At 36.5% G+C, this 25,663-nt stretch overlaps 1 protein-coding gene across 20 annotated transcripts in view; it reads left to right on the top strand.

The window, feature by feature from the left end:
- ADGRL3 (adhesion G protein-coupled receptor L3) overlaps positions 1–25,663 on the top strand; it is an 848,379-nt gene that overhangs the window by 501,072 nt on the left and 321,644 nt on the right. The gene's annotated exons all lie outside the window — the stretch shown is intronic.

The raw sequence follows: 25,663 nt of genomic DNA, 5'->3' as shown, positions 1-25,663 counted from the left end.
AATAAATAAAATAAATATTAAAAAAAAAGTAATTGTATACTTCTAATTGAAGCACTGAAATTTTTGTCTTTCTGTGTTTTAAAATTTAAAATTCTGGAATTGATTAGTTTTCATCTTCCTTTGATTCATTTTAGTGTACTGTAGATTTCTAAAGAGACTCAATCTAAAAATATATTAGTGATGGTTGCTAAGTAACTATCTGAGGCTAATTAATCATTAAACATTTAGCAGCTCATTCCTGATTGGAGTAAAAACTGTATAACTTAGAATCTATTGTCTTAGGAAAAAACTGATTGAAAAAAGAGTATCTTGAGGGTATATAATAAAAGTAGGCTGTAACTCCTCTGCTTCATTTTCCTCTTCTTTGTCATAATCAAAAAGAAAGAAAAATTTCTAAAGAAACAGTTTTTCTAATAGAGTCTCTTCACTGAACATTGCTAACACTACTTACTTGTAAGCTATATTATGAATATTTTATCTTCACAATGCTATGTTTATTTAGGTACTAAAGTTACCAATTTAAAATTAAGGAACAAAAAAATCAATTACGTTATCCAGGTTTACATTCATAGTAGGTTTGGTGAGAAGAGGAGCAAAGAGGGAATTTGAATGCAGTTTTATTTATTTATTTATTTATTTTTATTAATTCATCTATGTGTGGCCTTTTCTTTAGACTAAAGAAGGCAAATTTTCCTCAGGTCTGAGAGCTTCCAAGGCTACATTTTTATTTGTTTGTTTGTTTTAATCTAAGGCACTATATAGGCATGATTTCTCTAATCCCTGAGCAAGTTTTTTGTTTTTTTTTTGAGAGAGAGATACCATAGCCTTATAATGACCCCTGATGCCACAAAGCTCCTGTGTGGTGTTGGGATTTGAACTTGCATCACTAACAGCAAGACATAGACCCTTTGCATCAAGTTATATCTTTGGTTCCTAACTATCTTTTTTGTTGTAAAATATTTAATGACATTTCTTAGTTTTTGCAGATTAGAGTGTGATCTTAGTTTGACTGCAAAATAATTTTCCTAGAAATATGGGATGATTGAGAGTCAGGTGGCAGTGCAGCAGGTTAAGCGCAGGTGGCATGACGCACAAGGACTGGCATAAAGATCCCAGTTTGAGCCTCTGGCTCCCCACCTGCAGGGGAGTCACTTCACAGGAGGTGAAGCAGGTCTGCAGGTGTCTTTTTTTCTCTCCCCTCTCTGTCTCTAACCCCCCTCTCTGTCTTCCCCTCCTCTCTCCATTTCTCTTTGTCCTATCTAACAACAACGACATCAGTAACAACAACAATAATAACTACAACAGCAATAAAAAACAGCAAGGGCAACAAAAGGGAAAATAAATAAATATTACAAAACAAATAAGTTAGTTAATTAAAAAAAAAGAAATACGGGATGATATCACTTATAGACAGAAATTGAAAAACAAGGTTAGAAGGGAAAACACTAAACAAAAGTTGGACTGGAATTGGTGTATTGTACCAAATTAAAAGACTGGGTTGAGAAAGAAGGTTCAGGTCCTTATAACATGACGGTGGAGGAAGACCTAGTGGGGGTTGTATTGTTATGTGGAAATGTTATGCATGTACAAACATTAGTGAAAGAAACCAAAATTTAGTCAGAAAGTGAAAAAGTACCCAGTTGATATCTTTTGTAATACAAATTCTTGAATTAAAAAAAAAAAAGTAGTCCGGGAGGTGGCGCAGTGGCTGAGAAACTGGACTCTCAGGCATGGGGTCCTGGGTTCTATCCCCAGTAGAATATGTACACTGGCTCTTTCTCTCTCTCCTCCTATCTTTATCATTAATAAAATAAATAAAAATTAAAATTAAAAATAAATTTAAAAAAGAATTTTCCTCAGGTGGTATGAATTATTGTTAGGAACAGTGTGATTGAACATGGGAGAGACTGCATTTAGTAGCTTGTTCTGTAATTCTTGAATTGAATCTTGTTTGTAATTTATAATGTTCTATTGCTATTGATTATTGTTATGTATACTGACAAGATAATTCACCTAGGTAGTATGACTACTTTGTTATGCACATGGCCTAACTTTAAGGCCAGTGCCCACAGCATTGGAAGAAGCTTCTGTGTCTTGGCATATCTCTCTCTCTTTCTCTGTCTCTTTTTCTCCTACTACCTCAAGTTGATATGAACATGGAGGCTTGAATAAAATATCTGCTTCCTAGATTTCATATTGCTCAAAAGCCACCTATATTTGATGGTCCTTCACGTGCCTTTTTTTCATTTAGATTAAATTGGAAGATTCAGGATCATCTTCTCACCACATTATCATTAATTAGTTACATCCAGAAAAGTTTCTTTTTGCCTTGAAAGGTAATGCATATATAGGTTCTGAGAATTAGAACATGAACTATTAGAAGGAAAGGATAGCATTACAAAACTTAATACATGTTTGTTTCATTTGAATATGTATTTGCATTTTTTAAATATTCAATTTGGAACAGAACATATCTAAAACGATTATTTCATGACCAAGTAAACCTGATTACTAGATATGAGATGTTAGAGAACATTCACAGAGTATTTAGAAAAAAGTGGACAATTTTGGATGATTTCAGACAGATTCAATTGGAACAAGACCCTTGCCTTTAACTTATATAGGAAAATAATTTGTTATGGTCACATAAATAAAGAATGAATAAATAAATAATTAAATGATACAAGATAAATATGAAGAAGAATGTAATGTTCCCTGGTGTTTCTACTACTGATAAGTAATTCAACTAATTTTTCAGTCATCACTGTGGTACTCATTTCTTTATAAATACTAACATATACGTGGCTTTAGAGGAATCTATGTATATACCTGTGCATACCTACAAATGCTCTGTTAGCTTTAGGAAACATTTTCATTCACATACATTTATATATGTTTGTGTGTATGCATTTACAAGAGTAGGATCAGGTCATACACACATCTTGATTTTCACTTTGTTTATTTTTTTAATTAATTAATTTATTTATTTTCCTTTTTGTTGCCCTTGTTGTTTAACATTGTTGTGGTTATTGATATCATTGTTGTTGGATAGGACAGAAAGAAATGGAGAGAGGAGGGGAAGACAGACGAGTAGAGAAAGACAGACTCCTGCAGATCTGTTTCACTGCTTGTGAAGCGACTCCCCTGCAGTTGGGGAGCAGGAGGCTCAAACCAGGATCCTTATGCTGGTCCTTGCGCTTTGCACCACATGCTCTTAACCCACTGTGCCACTGCCTGACTCCCTATTTGTGTGTGTGTGTGAGTGTGTGTGTGTGTGTGTGTGTGTGTGTGTGTGTGTGTGTGTGTGTGTGTGTGATTATATGGGGTTACAAGATTATAAGATTATAGGGCAAAGTTCCACATAACACCTACCACTAGTTCTGTGTCTCCATCCTCTCCTCTCCCAAAGATAACCACCATATTTCTCACAAGTCCTAGAATTTGTTTGCTTCTGGATTTTGGTTTTTGTTTGTTTGTATGTTTGTTTAGTGTGTGTTAGCAAGTTCATGTTTTATCAGTTCTTTAGAGGTACATCTGCCCCTTTGGATAACTCTTTGTATGTCTTTTTGGCTAAGAGTGGAATTGCCAGGCCATAAGGTTATTCCATTTTTGTTTAAGGACTGGAGAGTCTTCAAAAGAGGCTGCACCAGTGTGCATTCCCACCATCAGAAGAGTCCTTATTTCCCTCCACAACCTTGCCAACACTTTGTTTTCTGTTTTGTAGATGTAGGCCATTCTCATAGATGTGAGGTGGAATCTCAGCATAGTTTTAATTTTCATTTCTTTGATGAAGTGGAGCATTTTTTCATATGTTTGTAGGAAATGTGTATCTGTTCTTTAAAAAGAAAAAACTGCTTATTCAGTTCTTTAGTCCATTTTTGTTGGGCTATTGTGTTTTCTTTTTCCTTCTCTTTTTCCTTTCGTTGAGTTGTACCAGCTCTTTATAGATGTTGGATGTAAACTGTTTGTCTAGTGTGTGATATGTAGATAAATATCTTCTCTCAGTTACTAGGTTGCCTGGCTTTCCTTATGTATTTTGTTTCTGATGTGGAGAAGTGTTTTAGTTTGGTATAGTCCCATTTATTTACTCTTGTTTTCATTTCACATATCCATGGACTTAAGTCTCCAAATATGTCTTTAATGTTAAGATCCTACATTGTTTTGACAATATTTTCTTCTATCTATTTTAGAGTTTCTGGTCTAATATCTGGAATTTTCCCCTCCCTGTCACTGGGGCTTGTTGCTGGCACTACAAACCCACTGCTTCTGGTGCCCTCCCCCCATTTTATTTGATAGGACAGAGAGAAATTGAAAGGGGAGGGAGAGGTAGAGAGGGAGAGAGAATAATAGACACCTGCAGACCTACTTCATCATTTGTGAAGTGTCCTCATTGCAGGTGGGGAGCAGGGGCTCGAACCCAGGTCCCAGGTCCCTGCTCTGGTGCTTATGCTTAGTACTATGTGAACTTAACCACGTGTGCTACTACCCAGCCCTAATATCTAGATCTTTGATTCACTTTAATCTGATTCTGGTGCATATTGTTAGATGATGATTTCATTTGGTTTTTCTACATGTGGCTTTCTAATTGTTCAAGCACCATTTGTTGAAGAGACTTTTTCTTCCTCATTGAATGATTTTGGCCTCTTATATGCATGGGATTTTTTTTTTTTCCTGGGACTTGAGTTCTATTCCATTGATCCTGGTGTCCACTTTTATTTAAATGATGTACTAATTTAATTACTATTCCTTTGTAATATATACTGAAGCTGGGGAGTAATTATAGCCATTATCACCTCTTCCTTTACTAAACTCTTCCTCTGAATTAAATGAAAATATATCTTCTACAAAGTATGTCTGAATGCTTCTCAATTTTTAATTCATTATGTCAGTTCATTTCTTCCCTCTTTTCTGTACTTAGTTTACTAAAAAAAATTATTTATCTGATAAAGACAAAGCAAGATCAAGAGGCGAAGGGGAGATAGAGAGACATTTGCAGCACTGCTTCACTACATAATGAAGCTTTGCAAATTGGGACTAAGGTCTTGAACCTGGGCCCTTCCACATGGTATATGTGCACTCTACCATGTATACCACATACTTGCACTTGTTTTCTTTCACTTTCTATTATCATATTCCATATAAAGAAGAATACAGTGAAAGCATTGGTGTTATGGATTTTGTTTGCCCTCTAAATGACCACTATTCTTTAAGTCTTTTTTCTTACTGATAGCATCAGTACAGCTTTAAGTTTTTTAAAGGAGTCTGCCATAATTCAATCTCACATTATATTATAATGTTGCTGAATTATTTGTACATTAAAGAATTCAGTAGCTCAGCTGGTAGAGCGGAAGACTGTAGGTGGGGTACCTGAAGCATTCAGTGAGGGCAAATGAATGAACTTACTTGGATAATGTGCTGCTTTGTTGTGTGTGACCCAGGTTCAATCCCAACCCTCAGGCAATTGAAGGAAGCCTTGGTTCTGTGGTCTCTTTCACTCTCTTCCTCTTTCCTACTAATTCTTTCCCTCTCTGTCTCCAACCAAGGAAAATAAGTAAATAAGTAAATAAAAGTTTCAATGACTATAATCATTCAACAATGGCAGCTGTGCTGTGTTCTTGACTACTTATAGAATTCTAATATTAACATTTTTAGGTTTTATCTTTTTCCTACTTAGCAATTCCTTCATTTCCCCAAACTACTGTATAATTTCATTTTTATTATGCTTTTCTTTGCGAAAGTAATTTAGGTCTCAGGGAAGAATGCCAAAATCCATGAAAAAAAGTACTTAAAGTTAAGGACAGTTTTTTTCTTTCACTCTTATCTTCATAAGACTTAAAGATCTCCACTTTTGTAAAATGAAAAGCAATAATTAGAATAATAATAGAAAGTGTATCCTTTTGTTTTGTGCTAGTCTCTTACCATGCTTTAGTTCAGTATTAGCATAGTTTATAGTTTCCTACATAAAGTAACCAGATTAACTTTTAAACTGTCACATTTACTTTTCTAAGGTTCAATGTAAGTGGATAACTACCTCCAGCCAAAGTAGATTCCATCTTTGTGTGTTTTAGTCAACCTGAGGCAATAGCATGCCAGAATTCTAACTGGCATGCCTAAAGCTTTATAATATTAGGCCCTTAAAATCAGTATTATTAAATCACCAAGAAATTTCAAAGTGGCAGAATAAAGATTATGTTAAGTCTGAGATTAAGCTGTCACATCAGAGTAATTTGATTTTAAGTCTGGCTCCACCAGTTCCACTAGTAATCACATTCTTGACAGAGACAAAGTTCATCCAATATGAGTTCTCATTGCGGGCGAGGTATTGATGTTTTCCTGTTACTTTGGTCAGTCAATAAGGTTAAAAGGATAAAGTTTATTTAGTTTTCAACATTGCCTTCTTGAAGTCAAATGTCTATTTAATTAAATTTTCCAATATTTGGCAAGAAAGGAATGACAGTGTCAGCTTTCTTCAGCTTGATTATTAAATCGCATCTTGTGAAATTTGGTAAAGCTGTCTACAGTAATGTGAAACAGATATACTGCAAGTCTATTTAGGAGATCATTAGGGAGTCCAAATTCTTTGTCAGAGTAATGGAAATTTTAACAAGTGAAAGTATTTGCTAAGGGTCTCAATACTAAGTTTGAACTAATGATATTAAATCTTAAGTATGATTGTATTTTCTTATTGTAATATTGTCTTCATCAAATATTGAGCAAGAAGAAACATTTGTAATTCTCACACTTTTGAAACAAGCAGTCGATAGTGATGTTTAATTTCTTCTTCCAGCACCCAGCTTATAACCATGTCACTTTTCTGCCATCTAATGTGGAATGATTTACCCTTTACAAAAGATTCTGCTTATATGCATAATGAAGAAACAAATAGAATTTTAGTTTATGAAACAATTGACCACTTTTGAGTATGAATCTTTAATTTGGCTATTAGTAGTATGTTTTCCAGTTTATTCAGGAACTTACAAAATTTACTCAATAGTTGGATTTATGTGAAAATAATATAGATAGTAAATTATGAATGCAGCATAGAATAATTAATAAGGTGGGTAAGAGTCTTGCCTTTATAGTGCTTTCTCGATAATGTAGTAAATAGGCATTAATACAGAACAACTTTTTAAAATATTTTTTATTATCTTTATTTACTTATTGGATAGAGACTGCCAGAAATTAAGAAGGAAGGGGGTGATAGAAAAGGAAAGATAGAGACACCTGCAGCTCTGCTTTACCACTCGCAAAGCTTTCCTCCTGCAGGTCGGGACTGGGGGCTTGAACCTGGGTCCTTGCACATTGTAACATGTGTGCCTAACCAGGTGTGCCACCACCTGGCCCCCCCAGAACCAACTTTTGTTCACTAGCTACTATAAGAAACTTCTAACAAACAAAACACACAAGGCTAGTTGTAAATTATTGAGAGTAGTTTTTCTGAGCAAGTTTATTATTTCTGAATCTGTTTTTGATTTTAATCTCTAAAATCAGGGGAGTGTCCTGTTACAGAAAGTAAGGCAGGTTTTGTCTGTCCTGGAATGTGACCATTTACCTGCAGGTACTCCTTAATCTTCATGGCAATTTTTCTTCCCTAAATAAACGATAAATTAACTGAGATTTTAATTATCTCCTTGATTTCTTACTATTATCATGGATTTAGGTATTGACATTATTTTCATTATTTAATACATTTAAAGTCTAGCTTACATTTTAGCTCTAATTGCAATAAATGTTGCACTTTAAAATTCTATCTACTGGCCAGGGGTAGATAGCATAATGGTTATGCAAAGAGACTCCCATGCCTGAGGCTCTGAAGCCCCAGGCTCAGTCCCCCACACCACCATAAGCCAGAGCTGAGCAGTGCTCTGGTAAAAATAAATAAATAAATTAATTAATTAACTAATTAAAATTCTATCTACCACAAGAAATTTCCTCATGAACGTTCTTTTCTTTCTCCTTTTTTTTTTCTTTTTGCCTCCAGAGTTATCACTGGGGCTTGGTGCCAACACTACAAATGCACTGCTCCTGGAGGCTGTTTTTCCCATTTTGTTGCCCTTATTATGTCTGTTATTGTTATTGTTGTTATAACCATTGCTGCTATTGGATAGGATAGAGAGAAATCGAGAGAGGAGGAGAAGACAGGGAGGAGGAGAGAAAGATGGACACCTGCAAGTGCTTCTTTACCATTTGCAAAGCAACCCCCCACCCTCACTAGTGGGGAGCTGGGGGCTCAAACTGGGATCCTTATGCTGGTCCTTGCACTGGTTTCTTGTGCTCTGATGCATGTGCTTGTGGTTAACCTGCTGTGCTATGGCCCAGCCCCTCCTCCTCCTCATCCTCTTCCTCCTCCTCCTCCTCCTCCTCCTCCTCCTCCTCCTCCTTCTTCTTCCTCTTCTTCTTCCTCTTCTTCTTTTTTTTGGTGCCTACACAAAGAATCCACTGCTCTCTGCTGCCATTTTTCCTTTTTTATTATTTTTTTTAATAGATGAGATAGAAATTGAGAAGGGAAGGGGAATTAGACATGGAGAAAATAAGAGAGATACCTGCAGTACATGCTTCACTACTCATGAAGCTTCTCCTTGCAGGTGAGGAGCAGGGGCTCCAACCTGGGTCCTCACTCATGGTATACTAACCAAGTGTGCCACTGCCAGGTCCCTGCACATTCTACAACTAAGTATAGAATGTCTTCTGTATAAATGATAGAACTCAAGCACTATTGTGGCTTAGATTTATCTATTTTTTTTACCCATGTTCTCATCTCCTTATGTATCACATTGTTCAATATATGATAGATAACATTTTATGATTGATAGTCAGTTGAATACTAAATGAAAACTTACATACCCTTAGTGTCCTTAAAAGACCTGTCACTGATTAGATAATACTCACAAATAACTGCAATAAAGCAATATGTATGAAATAATATATTTATTCATATATATTGTGTGTATCTGTACACACACAAACACACACAACACATTTAAATAGTATACCATGTACTGGGTTATACATAAATAAAGGTAAATTCTAAGAAAAAATGAAAATATATAAAGATTTTCAGGAAGAATACTCATAATGAATTAAATTGAAAATACACCTCAATAAATATTTTTATTAGTGACAATATTGATTTATAAAGTTATGGGGCAATGATTCCACACCACTCCTACCACCAGAATTCTGAGTGGACACTGGGAACTGCAGTCACCCTCTCAAGGTCATAGAAGTGAGTCAGCTATTATTTCCATAACTATCTGTCTACATTTATATATATTTGCCCATTTCTTCCATGGTCCTGCCCTCTCCTCCCCTTCAAGTCAAACCTACATCCACTGCCACTTCCAAATGTCCTTTTCCTTCTTCTCTCTCTCTGGGTCCTGATGGGATTGGAATTCAGAGCCCTTTGATCATCTTCCTTTAACATTTCTCCCCCTCTGGAAGTATGGACAAAATTCTTTGTGGGGTGCAGAGTGGGAGTTCTGGATTCTGTAATTGCTTCTTCACTGGACATGGGCCTTGACAGGTTGATTAATACGCCCATCCCATTTCCCTAGTGGAGAGGTGAAGTTCTGGGACACAATCGGGATATCCTCTGCCTAGAGAGGTTAGGATGGAAGCATAATAGCATCTGCAACTTGGTGGCTGAAAGTTGGTCAGATATAAAGCAGGACAAAAAGATTAATGAATAGGAACCAAAAAGTAGGAATAGAGCAGGTGAGAACAGAGATCTTGGGAAAGAAAGACTTCTTATTTTATATTTTAATATTTTAGATGTATTCCTAAGGGCCCATGACTTTAGTAATTTTTGTTTAGCTCATCGATTTAATTTAGGGCACATATATATTCGTATTTTGAACAGAAGCCTGTGTATCCTCTCTGAGTCCCTATCAGTTTGAGCTTACAGTCCCTGGTCACAGCTGGAAACATTCTAGTCTGCACTCATATCAGGACCAGTTTCTCTCACATGGTAGAGTAAAATGACCTAGCCTCCCTTCAGAAAGTGGGGCAGTCTTACCATTGCTATATTATTGTGAAGGTAAGGTCCTTGAGAAGCCCACAAGAGGTATTATGATGCCATTTCAGATAGAAATGACCAGAGATGGTGGAGAGGAATCTATTAGAGGTCTTGGCCTATATTATCTATGGGGAAATCCAAGGATTACCTAACTAGGGCTCCAAATGATGGACTGGCCATCAGTATGTTAGCCAGTCACTTGCCCTTATCAAGCTTTTGTAGTTCTTTCTCTCTTTGATGAGCTTAGACTTCCTCCTAATTGTTAGTGTTGAGTGTCATTGGGTAATGTTATACAGTGTTTCTTTTAAAGATTATCAAGGGGTAACAATAATGCTGAAGCTACCAGAAGAGATTAGAAGATGTATCTTATTTGCTTTCTGTTCTGGGGTTAGTTGAGTAGATAGAATGTTTGAGAAAAGTGACGGGGGTATGAGAAGAGGATGTCTAAGCCTAAGCAGTAAATTTGATTAGACAACATATGGTGACTTATTTTTTTATTTAACTTTTTTTTTATTAGTGACTTTAAAATGATACAATAGGAAGGGTATACTTCACAATTGCCACCACAAAGTTTTTTTTTGTTCCTTACTCCAACAACAATAACCTCCAAAACCCACCCCAAATCTTAGAGATGTGTTTCTTTTTTTCTTTTTTTATATTTATTTTATTTATTTATTCCCTTTTGTTTTCCTTGTTGTTTTATTGTTGTAATTATTATCGTTGTTGTCGGTGTTGGATAGGACAGAGAGAAATGGAGAGAGGAAGGGAAGACAGAGAGGAGGAGAGAAAGATAGACACCTGCAGACCTGCTTCACCGCCTGTGAAGCGACTCCCCTGCAGGTGGGGAGCCGGGGTTCGAACCGAGATCCTTATGCCGGTCCTTGTGCTTTGCGCCACCTGGGCTTAACCCGCCCGACTCCCTCTTTTTTTTTTTTTTTACAAGTTGATGTGTTTCAATTCTCTGTACATATATGGTGCTTCTACAGGCCTTTCTAGTTGCTTGCCAAGTTGGTTAGTCTTTGTTAATCGCAAAGGACTAGTAAGCTCTTTTACTTTGAGGTATATAGTTGCCCCCCAGTTTATAGATACATTTATACATGTACCTTGTTCCCTAGGCCCTAGCTTTGCTAAAGAGTGCACTCCATTTAAAATGGAACTAGGTAGTCTCATTTGTTAGGAAAAGTCTCACCAGATTATTAGCATTAGAAGGCTGACATCTCAGGTTTGGCATCTCTGGATACAATCCAAATTGAAGAGGCAGTGGCAGCATATAGTAGCATGGTGGCACAGGTCATTAGTTGAGGTCATCAGAGGGTAGTGGATCAAGAGGAGAAGCATCAAGAAATACAGCAAAATCCCACAGGTTCCAGGATTGGAAAAATACAGTGGTGTTTTTTTGTTTGTTTGTTTTTGATTTTTTTTTTAAGAGAAAGGGGAAGGTTTATTGCAATCACAAAGTTTAGGAAGGCAATAGGTAAATAGTATTATATGTAACAGTATTTGAAAAAAAAAGTTATTTTAGAAATGCTTTAACAATTTAAGGCCAGTGTCAGCATTCTATCAGTTTACAATTTGGAAACATTAAATGCCTTGACTAAATGAATATATATATGCAGAACTGAAATCTAGGCAGTAAAAGATGTTGAGACATTCAATCAATCTATCTTTCCCCTGACATATTGAATGGTGATTTATAAGATTATAAGTTAATTGGAGTATAGTTTAGCAACATTCTTTAATTTCTGAAGTCTCTGTGCTGGTCAAATAATTTGAGCATAGATTATGTTTAGTTGACTTATATGTATGTCTCCAACTTGATCCAGTGCCTTCTTTGGCATTCCATGACATAGATACAAAGTTTCTGTATGGGTTCTTCTTCAAAGATCTTGTGCTTTTAGCATAAAACCTCATTGGTCTGAAGTCAACCTTTTATGTGTCACTTAATCATAGAAGAATTTCTGCTAAATGTGTGACTCCAAGGATAGATCACTGGACTATAGCAGATTATTATTTGTTAAAATTTCTTTATTGGAGGATTAATGGTTTATATTCAATAGTAAATACAATAGTTTGTACATACATAATGTTTCCCAGTTTCCCACATAACAATACAACCCCCCATTAGTTCCTCCTCTGCCATCATGTTCTAGGAGTTGAACCCTCCTCTTTCCCCTCCCACCACCACCAGAAAGTCTTTTACTTTAGTGCAATACACCAACTCCAGTCCCAGTTCCAGAGGATTATTTTTATCCATATAATTATTACTTAAGTATAAAGTAATGTTTGGAATAATTAAATAATATTCAAAGTGCTTCCCACCAATATGAATTGAGAAGAAGAGAATATTCTTGTTGCATTTCTTACTTTCTCTTTGAACATTTTGTACCAAAACTTACGTGGCTGCATAAAGTTACAGTATTGTTTTCAATGTTAATAGTTAGCATAAAGGGGGTCGGGCTGTAGCACAATGGGTTAAGTGTACATGGCATGAAACTTGAGGACTGGTGTGAGAATCCCAGTTTGAGCCCCCGGCTCCCCACCTGCAGGGGGGTCACTTCATAAGCGGTGTAGCAAGTCTGCAGGTGTCTATCTTTCTCTCCCCCTCTCTGTCTCTCCCTTCTTTCTCCATTTCTCTCTGTTCTAACAACGATGACAGCAATGACAACAATAACAATAACCACAAAAATGATAAAAACAACAAGGACAACAAAAAGGAAAATAAATATAAAAATAGCTAACATAAAAAGATATGTGTCGAGTTTCTTGCTATATACCAGGTTTTAGATAAAATGCTGAGACCCACACGAACAAAATGGATTAGAAGAGAGGATATACGACTGCCACCTCTCCAGATTCAAAGGAGGTCTCGAAACTTTACATCAGGCTCAACCTGACGCTGTTGACTGGCTACGGAAGAAGGGCAAACGCTAGAAGAAGAAGAAGTCATTCAGTTCTTTGACAGTCTCAGTTACTTACTTTTAAGTTCAATCAGTTATGCATTAAATTATTAGAAAAGTTTTAGTAATATAAGAACTTAATGAAAAGTGTATGATTAAATATTAGAGGATAATTTTGTTGTATGACTCTTTATTCAGTCATAATGTGTTACAATATTTGATTCCAGCCTCTTCTTATAAACTGAGATTATTGCATATTACAGAGACTTCCAGAAAATCCACTTTAAAATCATACCTTATGTAAATGGAAGACTATTCTTATGCTATGGGGTGATAGTATTTAATCCAGTTAAAATTACTTTTCTTTTTAACTGTGTAGATTTAACGTAAATTAGTTTATCTCAAGGCTTCAGCATCTCTCTGAAACCATTAGTGCTTCTTCCTTCAGGGACTCGCATGTATACTTTCCCATTCAGAATGTAATCCTGTCAGAAATGGTAATAATACGTTGTGCTTGATAGCATCTTTCATCCAAAGAAGTCACGAGCACTTTCAAAGATGAACTTTTTAATGATTGCAACATCCCTATAATGTATGCAGAAACAGAAGAATTCCTTCAGTTATAGTTGGAAAAAGGAGGAGGGAAAAAGACTGAGTTCTCCAATGTGATTATTTTAAAAGGGATCTCTGATATGATGTAATGAACATTTAAAAATGATGGCAATCAGGGAAATAGCTCTGTGTGTTAGAGCACAGTGTTTGTATGGCTGATGTTCCAAGTCCCAAGGTTCAATCTCCAGCACTACCATAAACCAGGACTGAGCAGTGCTCTGTTATTTTCTCTCTTTCAAGTAAATAAGTCTTTTACAAATTACAGAGAATTTGGAAGGTGAGTCATAACTATTAGTAGCATCTCAAAAAAAACATAGAAATAGCATTCCTTATCCAATTTATTTAATCATAAATAATTTTCTCAATATTAATTATTTACTCTGCATTCTGTCCTATGTTACTCTAGGAAACAAACTATAAGGTGGCCTTGGAAGAGAAGAAATGACCCAGTTTATACAGAATCTTTTGCTCCAGTGATTGAGTTGTAGACTAGATCTAAATTGGTTAAGAGGCTTATGGCAGATTTTGAAAGTCAGCAGAATAGTTCACTTGGCTGCTCTGTTTCCTTTCCTTTGCATATGACCCAAGCTGGAGCCAGGACCCCAGCCCATTAAAGAAAACTCTGGTGCTGTGATTTTCTTCCCATCAAATTCTCTGTCCCTTCCTCCATCTGTCTCTTTCTCTTTCCCTGAAAAAGTTAACTTGGAGTGGTGAAGCCCTAGAAAGTAAAATTAAAAATAGAAACAAAACAAAGAAGGTTTTGCATTTAAAACAAAATCACTTTAGGTGGAATTTGAAATGGGTGACTTAAGAATGTGTACAGTTGAGAAACTCAGTTTTTTGCTATTAACTTTGCGTGTTATTTGATTTCATCCTTATTTCTTAATTTCTCACTCAGTGGTCTTTTTGGGGGGGGAATGTGTTGTCAGGTTGGGGGATGACTGTGGGTGATACAGGCCTTTATATGGAGAAATGAGCTTTCATTATGGGGGGACTGGAGACTGGTTGTCAGGTGGGGGAGGGTCCTGGTGTGTTCTGCCTTTTGCATCAGTCAGATCTTCTCCCCCAACACCTGTCCTCACCCATACCCCCACCTCAGTCCTGAGTGGAGCTGGCCTGTAATTATAGGTTAACTCTGCAAAGTTATGCCAGCTACATGGAGACCGTGGGGAGCAGGAAGGGGCATGCTAATCTGTTTATTAAAAGAGACAGTGAGATTTAGCAGTCTCAGAGTCTCAAAGTGAGGCAGGACCTGAGGGATGAACTTATTCTGAGTATAAGGCCAAAAGGGCACATTCTGTGTGGATGCATACATTTCTGAAGCTTCTGTGTCCCAGCCCAGCACTTTCTAGTGACAGTCTGCCTTTGGATTTGGCTCCATCCTGAGGTAGCCTCAGAAAGGCTGAGGGAAACTCAGCTGGGGTTGAGTGGACCGCAGTATAAAAAACTGAACTGAACAGATGAGTGGGGTAAACAGACGAGGCTAGCCAGTCTTTACCCTTGGTAGGAGGCTGACTGCCCACCAGGATGATGCAGCCAGGATTTGGAACAGAGGTTGTGGCAGTGACCATGGGCTTAGGTGGTCTTAAATAAGTAATAGTTACTTATAGAAAGCCATACAATTATATAGCAAACATACACAGTACCATGATTCTGATCCCTACTTGCAGGGTGGAAGCTTCTTGAGCAATCAAGCAGCACTACTGGTGTCTCTTCTTGTTGTGTTCCTATCCCCCTTCCACCACCCCACTGTAGCCCACCTCTAGAAACATAAAGAAAAGCAAAAAGGTAAAAGAAAGAAATGAATAAGGGGGGTGGTGGTGGTGGAAAATAAACACTGGGAATGATGGCATTGTGTAGACATCAAGCCTCAGCAATAACCCTGTTAGCAAAGAAATATATATTTTAAAAGAAAAAAAATTAGGAAAAGAAACAAGTAGTACTGAGTGCATTAAATTTTGAGCTAAAATGTGCCATTCCATAGAAACTTGAAAATCACTTAACTTGAAAAAAGGCATTGTGGGTTACCCATGCTTATATAAATTCACTGTCTGATGAGAAATTTCAGATCTGTGTTTGTATAAAAGGGGTGTATGTGTTGAGAACTAGAATTTATTATAGGCATATATAGCAGCACACTGTATATTTATAGAATAGAAAAGTGACCAATGAAAGAAAAAGACAAGGCCTGAGTCAATTCATCAAAACATACACAAATGAATTCACAAGTATATTGCTTATTTCTCAAAGCCTGCAAAAAGTGAAGCAGAAGATATAAATGTGAATAGTACATTATTTCTGTAATCAGAGTGCTCAAAGTCTAATAGAAGGAATAAATAATTTCATGGAAATTACTGGTACTAAGTTTAGACTACCACAAAATGATAATATGAAAGAACTTTAATCAAATTAGGCAACCTGAATAGGTTAAGTTAGTAGAAAATAAAATATTTAGGGAGTCGGGCTGTAGCGCAGCGGGTTAAGCGCAGGTGGTGCAAAGCACAAGGACCGGCATAAGGATCCCGGTTCGAACCCCGACTCCCCACCTGCAGGGGAGTCGTGTCAACAGGAGGTGAAGCAGGTCTGCAGGTGTCTCTCCTCTTCTCTGTCTTCCCCTCCTCTCTCCATTTCTCTCTGTCCTATCCAACAACAACAACAACAATAATAACTACAACAATAAAACAACAAGGGCAACAAAAGGGAATAAATAAATAAAATAAATATTTAAAAAAGAATAAAAAAAGAGATGATTAAAGTATAAAAAAAGAAAAGAAAATATTTATTGAAGAAAAGAACTGGGATGTGGCACTCCTGGTTGAGTGCACACATTACAGTGCTCAAGGACCTCGGTTCAAGTAGCCAGTCGCTATCTGCAGGGAAGCTTCACTAGTGATGATATAGTCCTGTGGATTTCTCTCTCTCTTCCTCCCTTTTCTCCCCTCCCCTCTCAATTTTTTATTTCTATTAAAAAATAAGTAAATATGTACCAGGCAGTTACACACCTAGTTAGGCACACACATTATAATGCACAAGTACCCAGGTTCAAATCCCTGGTCCCCATCTGCAAGGGCAAAGTTTCATGAGTGGTGAAGCAGGGCTGCAGGTGTCTCTCTGTCTCTCTCCCTCTCTATGTCCTCCTCCCCTCTCAATTTCTCTCTGTCTCTATCTAATAAATAAATAAATAAAATAAAAAGTAAGGAAATAAATAATTTTAAAAAATATCTTGCTTTAAATGTCAGTCAGTTAAATAGAAGACAAATTTGTTCTCAAGCAATTTACATCATACAATTGCAGTTGCTTTCAGAATGCGTTAGATTCATGAAAGAATAGGTAAGTAAATGATCTGACAGAATGAAATAGATAGATGCTGAATGATGTAAAGTAAGTTACCATAAATGTGATGAGAAGGATTGAGTTATGGTTTGAGATAGTGAAGAAAACTTTATAGGAACTGGAAAATACTTGAATGTGGTTTAAAATAAAGCTAATAACTTATTTTGAGCTATGGTCTTTCTACTAGTAGTGATGCCACTATTAATAACTGGAAAATCTAGAAGAGTTAATTTGTTGAGTTTGGGGATTTGGGGTTGGAAATAGATCATACACATTAAATTCAAGGGATTAGTAAAACATTGGTCAGATCATTCTCTTTCTACCATCCCTTTATTTTTATTTTTTTTAATTTATTTTAAGAAGGAGACATTAACAAAACCATAGAATCAGAGGGGTACAACTCCACACAGTTCCTACCACCAAATCTCCGTATCCCATCCCCTCCCCTGATAGCTTTCCTATTCTTTAACCTCTGGGAGTATGGACCCAAGGTCATTGTGGGATGCAGAAGGTGGAAGGTCTGGCTTCTGTAATTGCTGAACATGGGCGTTGACTGGTCGGTCCATACTCCCAGTCTGCCTCTCTGTTTCCCTAGTAGGGTGGGGCTCTGGAGAAGCTGAGCTCTAGGACATATTGGTGAGGTCATCTGTCCAGGGAAGTCTGGTCAGCATCATGCTGGCATCAGGAACATGGTGGCTGAAAAGAGAGTTAACATACAAAGCCAAACAAATTATTGAACAATTATGGACCCAAAGGCTGGAATAGTGCAGATGAAGTGTTGAGGGGTACTCACTGCAGACTAATGTGTACTTTTGCTTTCAGGCATATATTTTGCCCTATTTTTATGGATACGTGTGAACCTATGCTCTATCTCACGGAATCTAGTCTATATCTAGGTTTTGGGGCTTTGTTAAAAGGTGAACTGCCTGGAATGGAATTAGAGAATACTATAAAAGGAACGGTCTCACCTGAGTAATGAAGCTGAAGGGTTGTCATTCCACACCTGAAGTCTCTGGACACAGTCTGGAGTGAAGCATGCTATGGTGGTACTCATGGTGTTGATATTTTTTTCTTTTTTTTTTTTTCAATGAATCCATCAGTTCTGGCAGCCTTTCTCTTATATGTTTACTCCTATTGTTGCTGTTGTCTGAGTGTCCATTTATATTTTACCAGAAATGACCTCATTTGGAGTTCCTTTACTTCTTTTCTTTTAGAAGTCCTTTGAGTAGTTATTGCAAAATAAGATAGAGTTGGTTTCAGTTTCTAAATGTTTGAATTTTTTTTTAAATTTATCCTTCATACTTGAAGAAAAGTTCTGCAGGGTAGAGTACACATGGCCAATAATTCTTGTCTCTTAAGACTGTAAAAATTCCCTTCCATTTTTTTCCTTGCTCCTCAGGTTTGTGTTGAGAAATCTGGTAAAAGCCTGGTAGTTCAACTTCTTACGTCAGCTTCTTCCTTTCCCTTGCAGTGAGCAGTATTTCTTCCTTACTTTTGGAAAGTGTTACTATACTCTGTCTAGGCACTCAGAAATTTTGGTTTATATTCAATGTCCTTTATGTCTATATTTTGACCATTGCCCAAGTGTGGAATGCTTTCTGAATATTTAAATATGCTCTCTGTTCTTCTCCTCAAAGAAATTGCTATGAAAATTCAGTCAAACAATATATTTGATGAACAGGAAAATATTTTGCCCATTTTCGTGTAAGTTTTTATGACTGTAAAAAAACAAGCTAGGGAAACAACATAATGGTTATGCATATAGAATGCATGCCTGAGACACTAAGTCAGATTGGTGCAGTCCTCTGTTTAACAAGTTAAGTTGTAAAAAGTAAATAAAAAAGATTGTAATAAGCTATAAAGGTGTCTTACTCATCTTCTGGAACCATGTTATGACTATATTAATGGCATAGGGAATCAGTTAATGGAAGATTTCATAGAACCTTAGGATATATTCATTTTTTTAATTTTTGGTTTGGCTAGAAAAATCACAGACTTGAATAGGTTTTATTTATTTATTTATTTTGCCTCCAGGGTTATTGCTTGGGCTCTGTGCCTGCACCATTGCTCCTGGTAGTCATCTTTTTTTCCCATGGTTCCTGTTCTTGCTGTTATTGTTATTGTTGTTGCTGCTGTTGAATAGAATAGAGAGAAATTGAGAGAGGAGGGGAAGAAAGAGAGGTGGGAAGAAGGATAGATACCTGCAGACTTGCTTCACAGCCTATAAAACGACGCCCCTGCAGGTGGGGAGTCAGGGACTTGAATTGGGATCCTTGAGCCGGTCCTTGTACTTGCTTCATATTGTGTGCGCTTAACCCAGTGCACTACAGTGCGGCCCTCTGAGTAAAGGTTTTAACAAAAGAATCCTATTAGGAGTAGGATTGGAACTCTAAAATGGGGACACGAGTTATTGAAATCTACAGAATATTAAAGGGAGATGCGGAAATACAAGCACAGTTTAAATGTGGACTTGAGGGGGGGATGCAGAAAAGATATGAAACAGAGAGCTACAGAATTAAGATGTGGTTGGCAGTACAGTTTACCTGGATAGTGAGCCTGTTTTGCCCTGTGCCCAGTGTCGTTTTCAGTCATGACAGCAACCAAAAAATGAAAGAGAGAGAGAAAGAGTAAACTGAAGTGCTCATAAGGCCTCTAGTTAAGTGATATGTGTTAGAACGGGTCTATTACCAAGTGTGTTATAGGACTAACCACAGGTTGACACAGAAGATCTGGAATGTGCAAGTGATAATTGGAAAATCAGTTCTCTACTTCTTCCTGTTAATGATTTATTTCTTTTCCCATGGATTCTAGATTCCACTCCTTTCTAGTTTCATCTTTGACCTCTCCATGTGGATGATGTTTCTCTCAAAACATATTTCAGAACTGAAAACAGTACTTCAGCTGTCTTTTCCACAGTGGCGTGTGTTTTATTTCTTTTTGTTTTAATATTTATTTATTTATTTATTCCCTTTTGTTGCCCTTGTTGTAGTTATTATTGTTGTCATTGATGTCATCATTGTTAGGTAGGACAGAGAAAAATATTACAGGAATGGAAGACAGATAGGGGGAGAGAAAGATAGACACCTGCAGACCTGCTTCACCACTTGTGAAGTGACTCCCCTGCAGGTGGGGAGCTGGGGGCTCGAACTGGTATCCTTACGCTAGTTCTTATGCTCTGCATCACCTGTGCTTAACCCGCTGCGCTACCGCCCAACTCCCTATTTTATTTCTTTGTACAGCTGATCAGGAGGGTTTGTTCTTTGATTTTCACTCAGTTTTATTAAATTTATATCAATATTTTAATTCTAGCAACTACACAACTTTTGTACATGCACAAGACAACTTTTTACAACTTTACTTTAGAATTTGCATTTATATTTTATTTTATCAGCCCTTTTATTCTTGCCTGGCATTTAAAGAACTTTTTCAAATATTCATTCTGACTTCCTTTTTATTAGAGTTCTACCTTTGTATGAATTACAGATTTTACTTTTATGTCTTTGACTTCTCCAGCTGAATATTAATGTTAAAGTTATCATACGAAGGGCAGATTTTTACTGGAAGCCACTGTAAGTCAGTCCAACTTTAAATTACCCAAGTATATTTTTGGGTACAGGTATTAATCATGTCTAGCTCATTGGGTACAATGTTGAGTTCTGTTAAATGAATCAGCACTGTTTTAACTTCTGTATTCTGTATACTTGGAAATCTGTTAAATTTGTCAAAACGTTGTAGAGTCTAGTTTAATCTCTATCCATGCATGTGTTGATTTTTGTCTATCAAGTGGTGGGTTGTACAGATTGTGAAATGATAGTACACCAGACTTTCATGTGAGACTCAATGGCCCCATGTTAAATCTACAGTACTACCACAAACCAGAAGTGGGCAGTACTCTGGTCTATCTCATGAAACTTTATTATTAAAAAAGATAGTGGTACATTTCATTAAATTTTTGTTTCTTTTTACATTTTAGGCATTTAGCATACATCTTGCTGTTCTTTCTAGAATGCCAGTATCTTATTCAGTATCACAAATATTTTTTTCTAAATTATTCCTCTGTTTTATAAAAGATGTCTTCTTTGTTCGTTGGATAGAGAAAGCCATAAAAGAGATGAAAGGGGCAGATAGAGAGACAGAGAGATACCTGCAACCCTATTTCACCACTCGCAAAGCTTTCCAATTACAGATGGGGAGTGGGGGCTCAAACCTGCATCTATTTGCATTGTAACATGTGCAGTGAATCGCCTCGCCTCCTCTTCTTTCTTTACTATTTTATTTATGAAGTAGTTTTATTTTAGTGACTTTGAATTCGAGTCATTTACTTAAACTCTGTGTTCTTCATTTTCCACATCAATAATATAGGAATAATCGCCATACCTATCTTATGAAATTATTGTTGGAACTACTAAATATGAATTTTTAGCATAACACCTAAATTAATAAAGTGATGGTCTAATGAGTCTTGGTTATTCCTTTTCTCTTCTTTTCTTTTGTACCCTTTTCACTAAAAAGCAAGATACTTTTAGTAAAGTGCTTTGGAAAGTCTGAATTGTTGAATAAATACAAAAGGTTTTTTTTTTCACTTTTTTGAGCTTGAAGAGTGAATGGGGTTGTGCTGGAAGCTTAGTATTGAATTATTTCAACACAAGCAGCAGTGGGAAGATATCTATGTAGTTTAAAATATGTAACAATGAAGGCTTCTGTTTATCTATCCAATATCTGAAAATAACTTTGAATATGAAGTTAAAATGCCAAGTATCAGAAGGATAGGGTATGGTTTTAGGAAAAATGTATCAAATTATAAAAGAGACAGACATCTAGACTGTTATGTCTATTGTTAGGGAGAGCAAATTAGGGCGGTCTTGCTGAGCAATGACTCAGAGAGTCAGATAAGAGTGAATGAAAATGGGTGCTAAAAAAAGACCATACACTATCACCACAGAATCTACATTCCCTTCCTTCATCAGACTGTGTGATATTCCTTTATGTCATGTGTCTTCTATTGTTTGCTTTGATGTTTATTTTACCCACTTAGCTTAGAGAGAGATTTATTTAATGGCTGGAGTGATTGTACTTGTTACCTAGGAGGTGGTCAATTGTCATGGGGACCTTAGAGTCGCTTCTTTCAACAGTGCTGAACTGGGTATGATTTCTTTTGAGTAGCTAGTTCCTGTGCTTTCCTGAAAACTCATGAGTAAGAGTCTTAAAAATCTAATTAGCGATGCTTCATGGGGCAGCACTATTAATGGATGAAGGATTTTAATGGGAACATAAAAGTTATAATTGCTAAAGAAGGTCATGTTTGCCCAGGCTTCATTGATATCACTGCTAACCCAAGAGTTCTTGAAAACATGTATCAATCTCTCCACTTAACAATAAGTAAATATCTATGGGGCATGGTCTTTCCTACTCATAAAGAAAGGTAAGATACAGAATTAGTCCTGATTTAAAAAAACAGTTTGTGGTCCAGAGATAGCTCAGTGGCTAAAGCTTTTTTGATCTCCAGCACTGCATATACCAGATTCATATTCAGATTCTCTCATTGATAAATGAGTAAACCTTTTAAAAATAATAAAATAAAACACAAATAATAGTTTGTTGATTTCATTTACATGTGTAATATGTCTATATTTCCAAATGATTTTAATCATGGTTTTCTTAGGATTGAGTTTAGCATAGTTCAAGCATTTGAACATTTCAATTTGTCATTTACTGTGTATAAGTGTACTGAATTATTTTTTAAGCAAATAAACCAGAGGTATGGGGAATAAATGAAAACTCCAGTTTTATGTGCTTTCCTCTCTTCGTATGTTTCCTCACATGGAGTCCTTGGTATGTAAGACAATCTGCTACTCTGAGACCCCCTGATGATCTGCTTCTATTGCTCCCATTTCAGCTTCAAGAATAACAGGCCCTTGCTACAGGCATGTGAAAGGCTTAACTCAGCATGTCACTACTTGTAGTAATTTATTTCAGACACAGTGTGGATGATCCTGTATTACTTTCATCCATTCCTTTCTTTGTCCCTCTAATGTATAATTTAGATGTTTTCTTCAGAACATTGCATTCAACTTATCTACATTCAGACATTCCTTTCTGAAACATAAGTTTTGTGGTCATTTGGCACAGAGTCATTGGCATATTTCCAAATGTGTCCTCTCTCTCTCTTTTTTTTTTTAATATTGCTGACACTTTCATGTTTGTGAAAAATGTTTAGAATCTGAGTTCATATTGTTACTGAGAGAAAATGACCTCTATTCAAATAATAAGTGTCATCTTGGATGTAAAAGTATTTAGAACGCTAAGAGAATTTCTCATTCTAAATGCTATGTCAAAATCATAAATATTGCCTTCAAAATACCTTTGATTAATCGCATTTGCTGGTGTTTTTGTTTTAAATACTAGAATAAAACTTGGATTATTTTTACTTAATGTGTTCTAATCATATATATGTATATATACACATATATGTTTATTTAGCTTTTATGAAACCAGACCAGCACTAAATTATGGAATATGGTAGTGCTGGTAATTGAGCCTGTATTCTTACTTATTATTAAAAAAGGTTTATGTATTTATTAATAAGAAAGGGAGAGAGGATAGGAGCATCAATTGTCAGGGATTAAGCTCAGGACTTCAGGGTTAAGAGTCTAAAACTTTATTCACATCTATGTCATTTTGTAATTGCTTCTCCACTGAACATGATTTACAGTGATTAGATTTTATTTTAATTTTTTTAGTGATTAATGATAAATAAAATTGTGGGGTAAGAGGAGTATAATTCCCACCACCAAAGTTCTGTATCCTGTCCCCTTCATCATCGGCCCAGAAAAGTCTGGGTGAAATCATGGTAGCGTCTGCAACTTGGTGTCTAGAAGGTGGAAGGACATAAAGTGAGATAAAATGGTTAATGAACAGGAACCAAAAAGTAGGAACAGAGCAGATAAGATTAGGGATTATAGAGTAGAAGTAAGCAAGGAAGTCCATTTTAGGCATGTTTCTAGGGGCCCACAACTATGGTAATTTTGTCTGAATTTGCTAGCTGGCATGAAGTTTAATAAAAATATTGTCTGAAAAAATTTTGTCAGAGTAGAGAAAAGGGTTAGAAAGTTGGATTAGGGCAGTGAGTAGTTCCCATTCTTGAAAAACTTATTTGGATAACATTAGCAATTTGTGGTCTGGGAGATAGCTCAGTGGATAAAGTACTGAACTCTCAAGCATGAGGTCCTGAGTTCAACCCCAGAAGTACATGTACCAGGGTGTTATCTGGTTCTTTCCCTCTCCTCCTATCTTTCTCATTAATAAACATAATCTTAAAAAAAATGAGCAATTTACCTCTATCCATCCAACCCAGTGTTGGTGCAGAGAGTTGTCCATTAGAGGTCTAGGGCTATCATCCTTTGTGTAGGAACCCAAGGGTTTCCTGCCTAGGCCCCAGATAATGAGGTGGTGTGATATTGACCAAAAAGGCCAGTCTCTTGCCTTTGTCCAACTTTTGTGGTCCTCTATTTTTTTAATCTTTAGATTTTATTTCTTTTATGCTTGAACACAATCAAAGAGAAATTGAAAAGGGAGGGGCAGATATGGAGGGAAAGAGATAGAGAGACACCTGCAGCCCTGATTCACCACTCATGAAGCTTTCCCCCTGCAGGTGAGGACCAAGGGCTTGAACCCTGTCTTTGCACACTGTAATGTGTGCACTTAACCAGGTGCACCACTGCTTGGTCCCAGTAGTCCTCTCTTTATCTGATGACCTTATGCTTTCTCCCAGTTGTTTAAGCACTGAGTGTCATTTGTTGGACCCAGACAAAGTTAGTTTTTTGTGATCTGTCTTCTTCGGTCCTTTCTGCTAGATTGCCAAGATAATTTGGTCTAAGTCTAATTGATTAGAGATTTTATGATGCCTTTTTTAGGCACATCAACTAGGATTCTAGGTTTATTAGGTCTAAGACTAATCCCCAAAGACTGTTAGGTGCTATTACTTTGAATTATATAGTTGCCTCTTCCATATGGATACATGCACACCTGTACCTTGTACCATAAACCCTAGCCTATATCTAGTATCTGTAACTTTATTTAATTATGTGCCATCTAACATGGTTGTAGGTAGTCCCATGTGTTAGGAAAGATCTCAGGTTGGAAGGCTGGCATCTCAGGCTCAGTATCTCCGGTTACATTTCACAGTAAGAATTCAGTAGCAGCATATTAATGGGATGGCAGTGCAAGTATCAAGTTGGTTGAGGTCAACAGAGGTAGTATGCTTCATTTACATCACCGTGTTACTTTATTTTATATTTTCATGTTACTTAACTGATCTGTGTAGCCAGTTTTCTGATAATCTAATGAGTTGAAGTCATACATTATCAATATTATAAAAAAACTATCAAAGTGAGTAGATTATGCTTTTCAAGCATAATCAAAACAATGATAGTGCCTATTAGTTCCTAATATACATCGTCTTCTGTTGGACTTCATTGCGCCAGGTCAACTTCTTCAGATAGAAAGAGAGAAACAGATACTAAGAGAGAAAGAGACACCACAGCTCTAAAACTTTTCCCAGTGCTATGGAGTCAAGGGCTCAAGCTTGGGTAGTGCATGTTGCAGAGCAGGTGTTTTCCTTGCAAAGCAGATGTACTCATAGGAAAGTTATTTCAACAGCCCTCCTACTTTTGTTACCTAAAAAACAAACAAAGAAACTAAAGTGTAGAAATATTGTATAAACCACAAAAATTGAACTCAGAAGTCTTTCTTCTCAACTCCTACACTGTTCTACCTATAAAATATAACATCCAGTCTGTGAGCTCCA

This window comes from Erinaceus europaeus, chromosome 3 (genome assembly GCF_950295315.1).
Source record: "Erinaceus europaeus chromosome 3, mEriEur2.1, whole genome shotgun sequence".
Taxonomy (NCBI): Eukaryota; Metazoa; Chordata; class Mammalia; order Eulipotyphla; family Erinaceidae; genus Erinaceus; species Erinaceus europaeus.
This window is presented reverse-complemented; position numbering and strand designations above follow the sequence as displayed.